General features: G+C 45.8%; 1 protein-coding gene across 3 annotated transcripts in view; it reads right to left on the minus strand.

Moving 5' to 3' along the window:
* LOC100744970 (solute carrier organic anion transporter family member 74D) overlaps positions 1–18577 on the minus strand; it is an 83619-nt gene that overhangs the window by 28042 nt on the left and 37000 nt on the right. The window contains exon 1 of one of the 3 annotated variants that reach the window (XM_012384612.3): positions 1883–1991. The exons of the other annotated variants lie outside the window; for them this stretch is intronic. The gene's annotated coding sequence lies outside the window, so the exon portion shown is untranslated. Of the gene's footprint in view, positions 1–1882; positions 1992–18577 lie in introns of those variants that run through there. 3 annotated transcript variants of the gene reach the window in all.

Raw genomic sequence — 18577 nt, forward strand, 5'->3', positions numbered from 1 at the left:
CGCTGCACGCGAAACAGCCAGGCAGGCAGAGCATAAGAACGAGACGAGACGTTTCGTTCGGACCGATCGATTCGATTCCTTCCAGAGACGAGAGTCAGATTCGAGTTTTCTGCTGGAATTACGTCGCGACGTATACAAAAACGTCAAGTTTACGCTCTTGGCTTTCGGCTATACGAGCGCGAAAATATATTTCGACGAGCGTAATCGAGCTCGTCCCACGAGCATCGTTGCGCAAATCGTGAACGAAAGCGAGGATGGTCGGTGCGAAACGGAAACGAGAAGAACCGAACGAACGACCTCGGGGCAGAAGGCTGATTATCTTAACGACACGGGATACCTATGTGGATCCTTTCACCAATAACGTATTTAAACATTGTCGCTTTATGGTTTAAAAGTAAAAAGAGAAATCGAGAGGGAAAGCAGCCGCGTTTGAACGCGAGCAATCAATTTGCATGAACGAAAAATTTGTCTCCTGAAATTTGGCGCTGTCCACTTTCTCGTTGTTCCGGGTCTTCGTTCTCCGTCTCTTTAACGCGCAACAACACGCTTTATGATTCTTGTCGCGTCATCCTAAACGCGGCTTTGAAACCTGTTTAGAGTCGGTTCTATGTTTAGTTTACTAAAATACACTCGGCTCCGCGATACGGGTGTTCCTCATCTTCGAATCTAGTTCAAATCCTACAAGATTTGCGCGCCGACGCGTTGACAAAGAGACAATGAGCATGATGGCGTGAAACATCGGTTCGGGGCTTTTGCTTGTCAACCTAAACAAACTCGCGGATGCCTCGCGCGTTCCTCCAGAAACGGATCCACAAATAATCCGGCCAGTCTTCTGTAAATTCACCTTGAAACGGTTATCCACCCGTTCTCTCGCGAATCGGATGCACGCGCGCCATGCATCGCGCGTAATAATAAAATCATTACAGTGATTTATACTTAGCTTTGTAATTAAATCGTAATAAAATTTGACGATTATCCGGATAAATTTGAACAAACGGTGTATACATAGATGTGTAGATAACGTACAGATAGACCACGTCTAGACGCCGATCGTGAGATTACAGCTTTCGCCATGAATCCATCAATCGAGAATTTCTCTGGATTAAAAGATTCTTGTACGGTCGCCTATCTTACAGCGAAATTTTCTGGACGACACGACGTTCCATTCATCCAACGTTTCTTTTCATCCGTGTTTCTACGCTGTCAGAATCGCTACCATCTATCCAATGTCGAATTATCCCAGCCACGTAGCTGACGATTTTCTCCTGCATCTCGTTGAATTCGTTTCGAACGATTAAACGAGGAATAGCAGCGCGAGAGTACGTTTGATCGTGCAAGATCGACGTGCACGGTGGTTGAAAGACGAGCGTATTGGCGAATTGACAGGTCTACGGGCAAATACACGTGCCATCGATTCTCGCAAGTTGAGAAATCGCTGCACGGGAGAGGCAGGAGAGCTTGCAGCCCCCGTCAACTGGGTCAACGTGACATCGCGACGCTCTCGACGCACGTGCAAACATCTCGAAACGACGCACGCATGTGCAGCGAGCAGTTCGCCTGGATTTCGCCGTCGTCGATCAATGACGTCTGGAAAATGTTTCGTTGCCACTTTCCTACGGTCTTCGTGGAACTTTTGCGCGTGGGACGTAAAACGATCTGGTTCGACCTCCATCTTCGCGAGATGCTACACGTTTAAATCACGCTTTCCATGGATTTCGTAACGGATCGTTAACTTTGCCGATACTTGGGCGAGACTCGATTTCAACTAATAATCGAATTCATGTTTTCTTAGATACAGAAAGAATCGATAGAAGAGAAGCTGCGTATCGCGATTACTCTCGAGAGAAAATGAAACGCGTCCCGAAATAGAATGCGTTGTTACCTCTTCCGAAAATCCGTTCGTGTAACAGCAACACGTCCAAGTCCAAGTATCCCACAGACTGACTGTACGCCGTAAAGCACCAGAAGCACTCGATATTCCGCGTCGCGCTCGCGCATTCCCAAATCGAACGTGTGTCGTCGAGCCGCGCGCGTGGTCCTCGAAACAAAAAAAGAGGAACGACGAACAAAAGAGGCAAAAACGAGGAACGAACCGAGTGAAAGTGCGAGCCGTCTCGAATTCGCGATTAGAGGGGCCGTGGAGGAGCGGCCGAGGGCCAGGAGACACGACGCGCGCGCCACGCCAGGCCCCGAAAAAGGCGAATCACCTCTCGTCGAAAGTTGCTCTTCTGAACCGAGAGTGTTGCGACTTGACGGGAGAGTCGAGGGTGGAGGAGGATCGCGTACGAAATAACAGGCGGTCCGAACTGCGCAAATGTTTGCGAAATGACGTCAAAAAACTCGCCAGGTTCGCCGATTACTCGCACGCGGTCGCTGAACGCACGCGGAATCCACGAGGGGGCCTGGGCAGCGATCGTCCTCAACGAAAAGAGGTTCCTAGAATTCGCGTATGCCTGATAGAAGCTACGAAAAATGTTTCGACGAATTATACCAATGGTAAAAGTAAAAATGGAATCGGCCAGATCAGCCGATGGAATAGACGATATTCCAAGTTAATTTACGGCGATTACGAGCGTTCGTGAGACGTAAACGACGGCTTCCAAGAAAAATTTCTCCGCAATTATTCTTAAATGCTGGCAGATTCAACCGGGAGTGGCTACTCAGTGGTCACCGCTAATTACTCTTCGGTGATGAAAGAAAGATATCCGAGCAACCGTGCGCCGCCAGTAAGGGTAACCACACGAACGAAGAATTCTGAGATTTCAGCAACGATTCGCACAGCTCTTCCGTGAACTTGTTCCAGCTTAAAAGGCTTCCACGTCCAATATTGAAAAAAGGTGACCAACTGACCGGAATTTCAATTGCTTCGAGCATCGATTTGGACCAATACCAAAGGATTTTGTAAAAAAAGAAACAAGCAAGAAAAAACTGTTAGACAGAAACGATCCAGCGAGAAAAAAGATCTGGCCAGCATCCACGCCCAAACGCCAAATTTCCGATAGAAATCAACCTGTCGAGAGAAAAGGTCGAAAGACGACTGCGTAAAAAATGCTGGCTGGGAAAGCTGGTGTTGGAAAACGCTTGGAAAAAAAGAGGGAAGCTGTTGGTGGAAAACTGAGCAAGGAAACGTCGTTGAACACGCTGAAAGATAATACACGGCCAAGGAGCAAGAGAGAGGAAATACTCGGCAAGATATGCTCGTTTTACCTGGCTGCGATGCACACGAATGCATTTCCACCCCCTATTCATACGCGCGACGGTGGTAGCTGCTGTGACCCACTTCCATCTCCGGGAATAAACGGCACACCACCCACGCACACGGGATTCTCTTCGAGTTTCATTCGAACACGGAGACCATTGACTTGCCGCATCGTTGTTTCAACGAGGATACCACTGAGAATGTTTTCCGTGGTCCTCTACAAGGTAAAGCTGGGGAATATGATTGCAGATATGGTACAGTATGTAACATTTTGAGCGGCGATATCGCGCGCTGGATCTCATAAATACGGATGGTCATACAAAAGGAAGAACAGAAACAATTTAAATTAAAAATCCAAGAGCGAAGATATCACGTGTGGAATGGGGATCGAATAGCTACGGCCGATTCCGAAAGTACTATCGATGACATTCCAAGGAGCTTAAAGCAAATATCGTGGATGCCAGGCATCGGCCGAGTACGAGAAGAAAGCAAGCGTCGAAAAGCATGGCAAAAGCAGAAAGTGGAACAGCGGTCGAATTGAAAGCCTCGTTCGGAAACTAACAGACGTTTATGAGACACTGGAATCCGAAGAACGGCCGGTATCTCGTCGTGGAGGCTCGGCATCGAGCAACCGTGAACCGCCTACACGGTCACGATGCAATTGCAGGCAAATTGGAGAAACTGATAGGGCAAAACTGTTGCGATCGCGCTCCTTCCGTCATCGGAAATAAATTGGAAAAGAAACGGCCAATTTTTCGTTCCAACCGTCTCCGCTCGCCTTTTAGTCGTTCCGCTACTTCTAGTTCTGGAATTATCGATCTATCGTTCGAATCACCAATGCTATTCTTAATTGTTATCCTTCGATCGAACTCTAGATAGTTATCCTTAAATTCCGATATCGAACATCAAAAAAATAACATCGGTTACCTTCGTTTGGTATCGAGTTCCATCGCAAGGATTAAAAATCATTTTGAGGGAAGAATTTAGATTATACGGCGGCGGTGTCAACGACAAAGTGGTACCAACGCTCTCCAAGCGAGTCTGGAACGTCGATTCGCGACCGAATCGACTGAGTTTGCCGGATGCCCGAACCTGTCTCCTCAACCGGCACGCACGGCGCTTCATCGAGACTCCGTCACGCGTGGAAGTCGTTTACCCCTCGGAGTTATTTGGCCCCTTCGTAGCGAGCAACGCTCCGACCAACGCGCTCCAACCGGACGACGAAGAGTGACACAACACGGGGACCGGGGACGGGAAGCCGGCAGCATCGGAGCGAAAGAGAAATCGACTGTTTATTGCCAGGCAGACGAGCCGTCCGGGAGAGGAAGTCGCGAGGGGAGGATAGAAATTCGTCGGTAAACGATAAGAATATCGTTCCCTTCGTCAGGGTGTACGATACTGCGTTCTAGTCTGATATTCGAGTTTTACTATGATTAAGTCGTTAGGAGAAAATATATAATAAGAAATGTCCAGATATCGTTGATGTATTTCTAACTTTTTAAACGTTCGCTTTGTCCCCAGCCAAACATCTGGCATGTTCTGACCGAGAAGAAAAAAATAATCTGAAATAGGGAAGAACTACGTTCCGGGGATACAGGCTCAGCTGATATCAAACGCATGCGTATCCACGACGTAGCAGTGGGACGGAGGAGGAAAGGGGGATGCGAGGTGGATAAATCGGTCGAAGGAAGGAAACAGCAGCGGGAAGAAGGAAGAAAAGAGAGGATGAAAGAGAAACGAGGCGAAGGAACAGCCGCAAAAAACCGGGCGACAGGGGAACGGAGACGGAGGATCGGGGGAACGACGTGGAGATGCGACACACGTGCCAGGGACACGCGTGCGTGTGTAGAAAGAAACAGAGAAAACGAGGCGCGAAGAGCGAGACAGAAACAGGAACAAGTAGAGGGGAAACGAACGTCGAGCAGGGCTCGTGGAAGAGGAACGGAGAAACAGAGTCGGAGATAAGGAAAAAAAAACGGAGGTAAAGAAGAGAAACATGTGGATGACCGAGAGAAAAAGTAGATGGAAGAAGAGGCGAAGCAGAGAGAGAGAGAGGGGGGGAGGGAGAGAGAGAGAAAATAAATAGAAGAACACTGTACTCGAAGAAAAAGCAACGAGAAACCGAGGTAGAAAAAATGTAGCAAAAAAGAGGAAGGTTGGCAAATGTACAAGGTGGAAAATGAAATCGAGGAAGAAAGATAGAAGAGAGTAAAGGAGGAGAGGGAAAAGAGATAACCAGTTTCTCTTTCTTCGACGCACAGCGTAGCGCGAGCACATTGTATAAGAGCACACAACCACGCGATTTTAGACGTTCTACTCTCCCTCCTACGGCCGCTTCATGAGGGTCCCCCTTTCGGCTGCCGAAAACGACATCGAGGAGACCTTCGTATGGCAACTCGCCCGCCGACGGCGACGCCGAGACGTATTCCGCATACGTAAAGCCATGTCTCTACTCTCGGAGAACGACGAATCCGCTGGCGTCTCACGAAATTTCGAAGAATCCTCGATCCTTAGCCGAAACGAACGACCGAGAGGTGTGTTCAAGTTCGACACACGCCTCTTGAAAGTAATTTGCGATTCGATGGCCGTACGTACGTTTTTCAAATTATCCGGCGCTAGTTTCCACGAGTCGAGAGGGAAATGTATTATCTGAGAAACGTTTTATCAAGGCGAAAACGGGAAACGGGATCGTGTATTTCGAGCACGAAAGTTGCGGTGAAACGACAACTTGAAGCGGCGATTTTCTTGCAGGGAAAAGCAATGGAATAGCGGAGCGGTTTCCATCCTAAAGGGTGGACGGTGTATTTTCAGCACGAAGGTTCTGTTAGAGAACGACAACTTTGTTCGTTGAACTTTTGCGCGGCACTCCGCTTCTCGATGGAACTTTTTTTAACTGCGTGGGATGGAATCACGTGGGAACTCTTTCACGACGTGCGTGTTTGCACGGGTGAAATTTGTGTGGGCTTTTTTTGTGGTAGCCGCATCGGAGAATTCCCGACGCTCTGTTGCGCTCTTTTTCCATTTTACTTTCCTCGCGATCTTTAAACGGGCAACTTTCTATCGAAGTAACGGCCGAAATTGCGGCGTCGACGCTTCTTTTGTAGCTGCAAAAGTAGGCCAATTTTCTCGTCGCCGTTTATTTTCGTTTCTTATTGTACGCCCGATTCTTCCAGACGCTTTTGATGGACATGACGAATGTGCAACGTTGTACGTAAATAAATGACCTACCGGTTCGAAGGAGAAAAACTTTCGGCTCGTAAAAATATCACGGAAACGCGGGCGTTAAATCGCTTTTCCCAGAAAAGTCCGCGGCGAAACCTTGTCGACAGAATTTTCCGCCGACCTTTCATAAACGCTTGAAATAGCTACGATATCGAGGAGAGAAACATTAAAAATGCCAAAAACATCGAGTCAAACGTATTCCTCGATCCTTCGCGGTTTCGCTAACAGTAAAAAATATGTAATAAATAACTTGGATCGTCACGTCTACGAAATACCAATAGTATTTCTCGACTCTATTTTAAAATCGTTACGTTTTCTCCGACGCTTCTTTCAAGCAGGTCTTTTCAATTTTACAAACATTCACCATTTACTACCACATCGACGAATGGAACTCGGCTATTGCTTAATTGCTCTCCTTCGAGAATGGTCGAAGGGTTTTCCACGTCACTTCGATAAGTGGCTAGATGAAAAGTATTTAACTTGTCCGCGTTTACGAGCGCGTTGTCAGACTGTTTCGACCGTGGCCTTAATCGCAATGTGTACCGATATGCACACACCATACATTACCTTTTTCTGTTTGCATTACGAGTACCGTGAACCGACCGCCTTATCGTTCGCCACGACGCACATTTTCTTTAACAAACCGTCTCTCTGGTTAACAATAAAAATATATTTCCCTCGGGAATGGTAAACCAACAAGTGTTTAAATCTCCATATATTGTTTCGGCAACGCAACCATAAATTTCTCTTATCGTTTCTTATCACTTGTGTCACGGTTCTCGTGTTAGCCTCGACGCTTTTTTCACCATTTCCGTGAGATCGCTACGGTCGCAAATTAGGCCACGTTTAACTAGTAATCGACGACGACGGCGAAGAAGCGAGCAAGCGATTTGCCCTAGTCCTAGCAGCCGTTTAATAGCCGGGAGTTAAAGGTCTGTGCATAAGGAAAATCGCGAGTAGAAAATACGCGCTTGACCTTAGCCAGTCATCGGTTCGCGAGGTCGCCGGATCAATCGGCGAAGAGGAAAACAAGAATCGGCGGCCAACTCCTCCATTTTGCATCACCGACAACAGCCTTATCATCGAGCGAAGAAACAAGAAAGTTTCCATTCGGGTTCATATTCCACGGAAGATTACGCGTCCAATGCCAGCCGAAATATGTTGACATTTATTTTTAGTCGAAAATAACGGCACTTTCAAATATTCGAATCGCAACAACGCCACAATGAAATAACTTGGCTAGATCGATCAATCCTATTTCCTAGGTACGATTATCGTTTCTATGGGTTTCGTTGATCCCGCGTGACCTAAAATTAGCGAAATCAAAACGGATTAGCCCGCTATTACGACAACACGAACGTCTAAATATTTGTCGATCGACGACGACATCGGCGCAATAAAAATAACCGCGGATTCGATAAAAGTGTCCAAGTTTAGTCCAGGTCGGTGATCGGTAGTCGGGTCAACAAGTTTTCAAAGAAGATCGACACGGATATCGTCCAAACGAATATCCATATTTCCATTAATCTGGAATCGTTCGAACACGAAATTGACATTGACTATTTACTTGTCGTCTAATTTTATAACGCGACTGATGAAAATCGAACGCGTTCGATCGAACTCTCGAATTCAGGCTCTCTCGCGCACGCTTCGTGGCGAGCAACGGCGAACGAGTAATAACGATGTCAAAGCGAAGGCAATTGAACGATGTGCTAAAAAATATTGACCTAAATCGCGCGAGCATCGATTCGCGAGACACTGCCCTATCGTACAATGCACTTCCATCGCGTCGCGTCGTCGTTCCCGGGGTCGAAATAATCATCGAGATAACGAGTATTTCAAACACGTACCATTTTTACGCCTCCGAGCCTGATTGCTCCGATAAGATAAAACGATTCTGCAACATCGATCGCATCGATGGAACGGTGTCGCGACACTGCGCTCGGACGTCGTTAGTCATGAAACCTTCAGGTTTTCCCTTTTCCATTCGCTATCTTCTATTTAGTCGGCATACCAGGCTCGTTAACTTCGTGGAGGAAACAAAAGGTTTCACGAATCGTTTCGAAATCAGATTCTACGAAATAATTGCCGTATCCGAGCACGGAGGGTAGACTCGTGGCGAAGATGTTACGAGAAATCGTATACTTTTATTATTATCGCTGTTAATTTCGATCGATTAAGATTTCGACGATCGAATCCCGTGGGAATTAAACGCAAGAGACATCGCGATGTACATGTCCTCGATCGCTATATCGACTTGGACGAGGACGAGAAGGATGCGCGCCCCCTCAAGCCGCAGAACAACTTGACCGCAAAAAAGCACTGGGAAAACGCGAAAGTGAAACCGATACTATTCTCCGTTGCTTCTGAAGAAATTCTCCGACTCTTAGCTATCGAAAAATTAGAACGATTGGAACGATTCGGTCGACCGAATCGATCGAAAAACGTGGAAGGAACGCCGAGGAAGCCGAGGATCGGTGCTCCATGGGACTCGGTATCCAGAGCACCATGCAGCATCCACGCGTTATGCGGTCGTTTAAATAGGAGCACGCTAAGATTGCGAGCGAGCATGCTGGCAGCTAGAACGACGACTATCAAGGTAGTTAGCGTGGACAGAGACGTGACGTTGCCCGTTGCCTGTCGGAGTACTTTCATTGCTGTTATACAACCGCGGATCGAGCGACCGACCGCTGAAAGGAGAAATGGGAACACGCAGTGGTTCTCATGCAAGCCACTGCGGAACGCGATCGATCGCCTCACCACGCGAAGAATAGTTCCCGATTCATCCCTCTGGACCATCGAATTTTAAACTACGTTTTAATCGACCGGCCCTGGAATCAATTTGCGAACCGTGGCGTCCAGAAATCCCGTGGCACGTTCCACGATGGAAAACGTTGACCCGATTCTCCGTGGAAAATTATGTAGATTGAAACGCGCAAGTTTTCAAGGTAAAGTGAAATTAAGCGCGAGAAGCAAGTTTGCGGATTCTTGGCTAGCCTCGTAATAGCGGGAAAGTTTGTTGAAAATTGCAATGAAAGCTATACCACGCGAGTGGTAGTTAGCAACGAAGCTTTGAAAACCTGGCTTCCTTCTAAGAAACTAGTTCAATTTTTGTACAGGGGAAAGAGCTGGAGATACCAGGTCAATAGCGAAACCGATGGGTCTTTCGCGAGTTTCTTATCGCGAAATTAAATCTCGACAAACAGATAAGGCAACGTGGTAGAAGTTCGTACGACACAATGTTGCATTACGAAAGAACGAATCGGTAGTTAATGCGGTCGAGGCGGCCCGTCGAGTATGACGAGTTTCGTGCAAACGTTTCACACGTGGAGCCGTCAGGTCGACGACTTTATTCCGCTCTGGTACGAACACGTGTATCTACGTGCCACCACGTGGATCGATCGTTGATAATTCAACTAAGAGAACCGTGTCGTGGTTTGCCATTTCGCAACATTTTCATCCTTCCAGCGTACTCTTCTACATGATAAAACATTGAACAAACGATCGAGAAGGAAGAACGAATATCGACAAATAAATTGATTCGTTGACAAGTAGAAAGCCTCTGACGATTGAGTACCATGCACAAGAGCAGAACGAAGGTGAGTTTTATCTCGCGGTGTTCTACCCAAGGCTTCGTGTAATCTCGGTCGCGGAGAAAGTGGAAAAGTGTATCACTGACTTCATTCCCTATATACACGGTGTCTCGACGCGTTCGCAACCTCGACATTTCCAACGATTGATTCTAATTTTTCACTCTGAGAAATCTTCGACTCGTCCATGCGCGCGTTCGATTCGAACACCACCTGTCTTCTATCCTCTACGACGATAAGACGTGGCTCCTCTTGCATCTCCTCTAACACCCGCACGATCGTTTCTAACCGTGCGTTTATGTTTAAACGAAACGAAACGAAAGAGCAGTTTTTCTCGCCAGAGAAACCGGTATTTTTTAAAGACAGATTCAGACGAGTTCCGCTCTCGTCGACAACGAATGCAGCAACGGTATTGCAGTATGCTCGTTCACCTATTTCCAGAACGCGGTCTAATATTAATCTCGGCGATACCGGCCACTAAAATCGATATCTCAACTGGGTCAAACAGTTGCGCGTATTCTGTCGTTATTTTTAATATCGCAAAATCCACCCCCTGCGTCGTGGATCGTTCGTTTTCAAGGCGACTCGAGAAACCAGATTCCACGCAGCATATTGCTGGTACTCGTGTTGCTTCGTTCCGCGCGATCATCCAACAGACATTTATCGATATCGTATACCGCGTGGCCCATCTTCCGTTTGTTACCGATTTCGCTAGAAAACCGGCGATTCGTGCGTCGATTCTACAATTTCTGTCGACCGTTTCCCATTCCGATCAACTTTCTTACGTATTATCGCTGGTTGCAGCATTTGTCAGGATATACATTGATATCGTGCAGCCTTAATTACCGTGTCTGAGAGAAATTAACGCACCAACACAGATCAGAGCGCGGTTTTGTAGTAACATGGTTGCAGAGAGGAGAAAACGGTGGGGGCAAAAAGCAACGGTGCATCGTTAAAATGAAGAAGAGCTCTCGTTGGTTCGTTTACGAGCGACGCGGAGAAACAAGAGGTAAGAACCGAGCTGCGTTCGTGGCTAGTATTTGTTATTCCCGATGCACCGTCTTTCGCAGCGTGAGGCCTTTAATTCTCATTCATAAGCACGGGCAAAGTTACACCGTGGGCCGGTGATCTGTCACGGGACGCAGCCACCGGCTGATTTATGTTCCCTTCGTCGCGATCATGATCCCCGTATCCATCGAGGATTTTCCGTTCTCCAAACGGCTCGAGGAATTTAGAGAAAGTGGGACGGTCGTGGGGACCACCACGCGAGATTGATTTCAACGGAACCGAATGATTCCAACTTGTACTTAAACTCTTCTATAGACTTCGCTTCGAACACGAATATGTATATTGTGTTACGTCGTACGAAGCAAGTTTCTACCAGTGTAATTGTTGGTGTCGACATAACGCATCAGCTCCGTGGGCTCCCTTTAATGTTAGCAGCATACTTTATGAAGAAGAGTCCACCGTAACTCTGTTCTATAACGCTGCGCACCATGCAATGCCATTTGAATCAATTGCACCGTACCAATTGCCGTTCAAGAGCATATGGGGAGTCAACTGTAACACTTTCTGCATTTCGACGTGCAGCAGACTATAGCTCGTCTATTTCCAACGTTTTATTCTGTCTTTCGTTTTTAAAACTTCTACAAAGTTTCTAACATTGACGAGCCTCTACCGTGCTCTACACGATTTTATTACAAATAGTTTTCTCTCAGCGTTGTCGTCTCACTTGTGTTTTTCCGTTCGCCAATCTCTTTCAATCCCAGGCAATATTGCGAGAGAAAAGACGGATTTTCCTACGTCGCTCAAACCTATTTATACCACAATGTTATATTGTATTCTATTCAAACGTTAAAGTTGTTTCCACGATGGAACAGCGCGAAACGAGATTTTATTAAACGCCTGTCCGAGCCATATTAAATTCGGTAAACGCTTAAGCTACCGTGATCCTCTTGTTACTGGAGCTAGCGTGATTTTAATTTATACTGCGATATCGACTTTTGCTTAAGAACTATGCCGATTCTATTCAAACGAAACAAGCCATTCGTAAAGAAATGACGATTCTACGTCGATATAGTACGTCATACAATTACACGCTGTTAACGATAGAACCAACAGCAACGAACAGTTTGTAGCTGGTCCTAGCGGAAATACTTTTAGCCGCTTTTCAGCATCGCGACTATCTACTGGCTTTATCCTCGACCATCTAATTCCCCCAAAAAAGTCTCACATCCTATCGAGTAATTTGCTGAAAGTTAGAAAAAGCTAATATAGTTTCCACGAAGAAATAATTGGAAAACAGTCCTTAACGTTTCAGATATTAATTTATTGTCGCTAATGGATCGTTGTCGAAGGTGATTCGTTTAAAACTGTCAAGTTACTTCTCTGTGAGCAGGACGCACAGTTGGGAGGGGAGCAAAATATATCGAGCAAGGAGCTGGGAAGCGCGTCGACGCATATCCTGCAGCTTCATCCTCGCGAACCGTCGGTTACATATCTTTTTTTTTTCTTTTTTTTTTCGAAAGCCGAGGCAAGCGAACGCATCGCGTTCCCGAGGCCACGGGTCGAGTCAGATAAGATATAATTATTCGTGTCGCAAAAATGGCTGAATCCAGTCCGCCCCCCTCTCGCCTCCACACTTTCTTTTTTGCACATTTTCTTCCCTCCCGACGATTCTATTCCGCTGCTTCTCCTCGAACCACCGTTTCTTCCTTACATTATTGTGTTCACTGGACCCACCACGTCTATTCCGAGTTTTAATTACGAGTTACTATGTTAACTCGGGAGGAATCTTCTCATTAGGGCGAGAATTCTTCTAGAATCGGAAATTTGTATAAACTTGACGAAGTTCTGGCGAAGAAAATGGCCAACTTCGAGGACGAGCTAAATTCTCGCGAGATAAGCTTTCCCGACTACAATTATTTAGCGATAATTAAACGATAAAAGAAAGCGGCACGGTAAAGAATCCACGAGCAACGTTTTCCAACGGCTTCGACTGCCGCCGGCAAAGTTTGCCTCGGCGACCCGACTTATCGCACCGCAAATAAAAAACCTGATATCGCGATATCGTTTTGCGACAAGATTAAAAGCGGAAGATCCGGCAAACGGTACCCCTACCAGGGCACGAAACACGCAAATAATACAGGGACACGGACAAAGCGTTCAAAGATCTGGCAAGGATGTTTAAACAACGAAAGTTCGCATGACTCACGCTGGGCCAAAAGATGTTCAGCTTGTCCGAGAATACGCAAAGATAATTTCACTTTAACCCTTAGAATTGTGTTAACGTTTTCACGAACGACATTTTGTCAAAGCAAAGAAATAAAGCGATACGTAGAAAAACGATCGATCATCGATTAAAGAAATTACTCTAGCGTCTAAGGGATCGACAGGGAGGGATCGAACGACGAGTTAATTCGTCTTTCCCTAATTAAGAGGCGAAGCGTTAATATTGCAAAACGTTCGAAATACGCTTGGTCCCTGTGCTGCTCGCTCTCCTGTCTACTGACAGAGAAAAGCTAGGCACAATGATTTCGTGGAAATTCGTGTAATAATAGATGATGCGTCAACAGTGGCCATCGAAAGTGGTACTGGTTGACTATTTATTCATTACAGAGCTAGGGTTGCCGCTCTACCGACACTATTGCCGCGTGCTCGGCCACGTTCCGTCTCAAAGGCGTTATAAATAACCACTCAGCTCTGCGTGCATCCGTGATTACGATCACGGAAGATAGCAGAATGTATGGCAGTCACGTTGCCTTTGGTCCACGCACGCACCGCGAGATTTTTCCAACACTGGCACACCCGATCGTGCCGGTTTTCTTCTTTTTCACTGTTGTTGCGCATCTCTGTAAGTCATTGCCTCTAACACGCCACAAACACGGGGCAATTCGGGACAATGAACGGTGTTGATTGACTCTTAACTACTGTTTTAAATTCCCAAAGTAATCCAGACATTATAAACGTTGTCATAATTTCCATCTCGAGTAACGCACGCTGATAAATAGCACGGTAATTGGTACGTAAGATAGCGATAAGTAAATATCCTGTAAGCCGGACGGCATGGTTTACAACGAATAAATGAAACTAAATAATAAATAACTCGGCAATCAAAACACGCGCATAAACGTGTCAGGTTGTTAGGAAAAAATCAGTGCACGAGATAGGTGTCCGTCGGAATCATCAGCTGATCGAGAGCGATCGCGAATTCGAAAAGTCGTCGCCGCGGTTTCTTGTCCATTCGCTGATAGAGGGGACCGGTTTCGAAAACGACCTTCCCAGAGAGCAAACATAAAGCACGAAGATTCGCCCTTTCCACCGAGAGAAAAACAATGTATAATTTCGAGATTTTGCCAACGAAGATGCTTGACGGACACGAGTAAGGCGAAAGAGAAGAGAGAAGAACCCATGGCAACGGTGAGTAAATCCTTTGCAATTTATAATCCGAACATTACGGCTGATTACATCGAACCCCGTAGCGATTGAATCTTAATAATTACATTCCGAACTTACCATGGCCGCCTGCAACAATACGCACCAACGCATAAAAACCTGTCGGCCTCCTTCCTGGGAGGAAGCACTAATTTTCTCGCGATCTTTTTTTCCCTCCTCTTCCTATCTTTCCTCCCCTTCTCTTCTCTTCCTTTCCTTTTTTTCTACTGCCAACCCAACCCCTGCTACGAATCTGTCTCCTTTCCACTGCTTATTTCACTCTCTCTCTCTCTCTTCTCCTCTCTTCTTCTTCTTCTCTACCAGTGTTTCCCTGGCGAGTCACAGGTTACGCCGCGATTTCACACCGCATACAGATCCACCGGGGGAGTAATAATAAAAGCAAACGCATGCAAGCCGACGTAGTTATTTAGCTAATGACGTCGAGAGCAGACCAGGGACCGGGCAACGACTCTTAAGAATCTGCCACAACGTGGCGGTCGAAAATTTCGTTGATCTGCGACCACCGGCGCGCGAATTCCCGAGGACAGGAAGCGGGTTTTGCACGCAAAGTCTCGGTTTATTGTCGATTTCCGAACGAATCCCAGTTCCGAGCACGTCGTTTTTAAGCCAGCCACCCGATAATCGCTTCTCAGAGCCGTTCTGTTGTTGTCGCCGATGTTTCGCGCCTATGTTCCGACCAAATTAACTCCTGCCTTTTAGCGGGCCTTATTTCTGACTCGATTGTTTGCCTTGCTTCTGTCCAGCTCTTTCAGACCACAGTATTCTGTATATCCGTTCGTAGAGCGCGTAGGTAGATGGTCAGCGTCCATTCGAGGGTAAAACTATCGCGAGATATGAATTACTTTGATGTTTAGATTTCGTAATTTCCGTTACCTTTTTTCCTTTTCTTTCATTTAATCAAGATCATGATACGAAATTAGAGAAAAACATCGAGTTCGATCATCAACCTGTTCTTGCTTGCTTACAGTCTAACATACGAAATCGTGGCACGTCCGTGCAGATGTATAATTTCGTTGTCATTAAGAGATGCGATGAACAACGGGCATCGTGTGAAAGCCGCTTAATGGAGAAACAGGAAGGGGTACCGCGAAAAGAAGCGGGTCGATTTTATAGGGGCTCATTATCAGCTTTACTCGTTCCCCACCTCAATTTCGTCTTATTGTTGACCGTTGAAAACGGAGTCGGGCTTTCGTCGGCATTTCTCCCAACGATAAATTCGTCGTTCAGATCAACGCGATCGTCTCACTCCGTAATATTCACGAATTCCCTATCTCATCAAAGTTCCGCCCGCGAACGGAAAGTCGGGATCTCTTTGCATTTTAGATATTTAAATCGACTGGTTACCTTGGCGAGTAGCGAAGATAATAAAAGTAGAAAGCGAGGACGAGGATAGGTAAAGGACGAGGCAAATTACTTTCGAAAACCGGCAGAATTTAATGAAATGTATCGAAAAGAAACGATCGTCTAATTGGCGCATACGATATGCGTTGTTCGCGGATTAGCCACGTGTTACTTAAAAGTCTCTAATTAACAGGCAGTTGTTTGGATCGGAAAGAGAGGACGAGTCGGCTGGATTGCGTGGAAAACGGAAAAGTTCTAGCCAGCGGAGAAGAAAAGCAGAAGCACGCACGATGACGCTGGTAGTGAAGAGGTCACGAATGGCACGCACGTTTCTCCATAATCATTGCTGACATATACCGCTGACATATCTCGTAATTATTTTTATTTCGATTTCGAAAAAGGAGAAAACGAAACTTTTCATTTCATTTTTTCTTCTTTATTCAACGTATCTTTAAACATATTTCATTAGACATATCTTACTACCGATTGCTAACTTTTCTAAAACTTGCGCAAGACGCTTGGAAACGTACGTGCACTCGTTACAGCAGTGTGAAAAATCTATAATCAAGGATCGATTTACTGCGAGTAAAAGTTAAAAGCGATCGAATTCACGGAGTTCGATAATCGAGAAATTCCCAGTGTTCCAGAGTTCGCGTGACTATGCAAATCCATTCGCAAGCGACCAACAGTGACAGTGTGATAATGATTGTTACCAGTTGCTACACGATGCTGTTTACGCGGCATGCTCGTGATCATCGATCACACGCGGTCTTGAAATTGAATAAAACACCTCTATGTCCATTGCCGACCGGATTGATGATTCGTCGCGGGGAGAAAGAAAAAGTCGGCAGAGTCTATGACGATCTACGATTACCTGTACCGCGTGATTAATGCGGTATTTTGCGTTTATTATTACATATGCCACTTTTCCCATATCGCGACTCGTGTACAAGTCCGTTCAAAACAGCTGTACTAATGTTAAACATATCTTATGTATTTTTCTGCTAGTTACAGGATTCTTTTCTATTTTCTACTGATACACTGAAAGACGCACAGAACAGGAGACAAGATCGTGTGTAGAAGATAAAAGTTCGAAAGGTATAAAAGTAAAGGAAAATGCTGTACATTCCATCTACTCAAAAGTTATATTCCGTAAACTGTTACGAAACTGTGACCAAATATTTTTAATTGATTGAAAAAAAGAGAAGAAAAAACAAGACAAAAACGATACATAGGACATTTCGTCTAAATAGAGTGACATTTGTCTTACACGTTGAAGCGTAACTTTTTGTACTTGCTCGATTAACCTATATACGAGGATGGGGAAACAGATTTGTTCTACAGGTCTTTGCAAAGGCAACGAGGAACTGGCAAGCGCGATGATGCCCTTGCGTTCAAGGTAAGGCAATACAAATACGTAACGTTGCGATATGACGGTGAAGCGACGAAAACACACGGTTGCAACTGCAACTTCGACACGCATTGCTTCGAACGGAAAGTAGAGGAATTTGTAAATAAAAAAAAGAGAGAGAGAGAAAGAGAAACAAGGAAAAAGATAGAGATACACGGAAGGTTGCAGAGACGCTGAAGTGGGACAGGGAGGATCGGTTTTTCAAGTTTTTTTGCGGTCGAAAGTGAACGCGCGCGAGGCAAATCCGCCGCGCAGTTTTTGCACGGTTTATTGCGATTTAAAGTCGATTTACGTGCGGCCACCGCGTCGTTCAGCTTTGATCATCGACAGCCAAAAAAAGTTAACGATCAATGATCGCGTGGAATCGGCCAGACTCATCTCCGGTTTCCCAGCTGCGAAACTTATGAAACACACTCTGCACAACCGCTTTTGGATTTTTGTAACTTCGTAATCGCTTTTTCTATGGTACGCGCCTTCGACAAAACGAGCCGCCCAGGTCAACCAGCAAAAAAGCAAAGAAAAAAAGGACACGTTTCTACTTACAACGAGAACGGTTGACACATTGAGTGGACCTCTCGGTCTACCAAGAAAAAATGCTATCCGATCCTTTTAGTACTTCCAAAGGTTTTCAGGGAAAAAAGGAAGCACAATCCCGAGAAAAAAAGGGACAGGTACGGTCGTAGAACCGTCCAACGAGACAGTGACGAGGGAAACTTGATTGAAGAAACAATAACACCCCGATGGCAGAAGAAAAATAAAATACCAGAAAGTTAAATTTCCCTTTCTTCCGTTATACCTGCAGGCAAAGTTAGTCCCATCCTTTTTAAACGCACGTGTACGCGCATACGAATAAGCTTGCAAAGAGAAGAGAAGAAAAGTCAAAGGAGCGTATTTTCTTCGAATGTTGATCGATGATCGATAAACGTACAATAATGGTCGAACGAAGCGAAATAAACGAATATTCAGCGATCCATTTCGGAATTAAGGTTCACGCCACGGATATATAGACAGGTAACGGTACCCTATCTTCCGCTGGCTGATAGCAAACGTAGTGGCAAGAAACCACGAAGCTCGTCGATGCTGCAACTTATGTAGCACGAACGTGATTCAGATACGCTAGTGCGCGAAAGTGGAAAGATTGGCGATAGATTGTGACAAATTTCACACGTGCACTTTCTCACCTGTTGCACGAGATGCATCATTGATAGGGAGGGTGATGTGTTTCAGACGACATTGATACAAGGAACGCGGATAGGACATACTTTCTTGCAAGTACTCTTTCCTTGTCTCAAACGATGTTTCTATTGGATTGGCAACCAAGTGATCGCGGATTTTGTCATTAGGTGATATCGACAAAAT

The sequence above is a fragment of the Bombus impatiens genome, unplaced genomic scaffold (assembly GCF_000188095.3).
Source record: "Bombus impatiens unplaced genomic scaffold, BIMP_2.2 scf_0264, whole genome shotgun sequence".
In the NCBI taxonomy this organism is placed as follows: domain Eukaryota; kingdom Metazoa; phylum Arthropoda; class Insecta; order Hymenoptera; family Apidae; genus Bombus; species Bombus impatiens.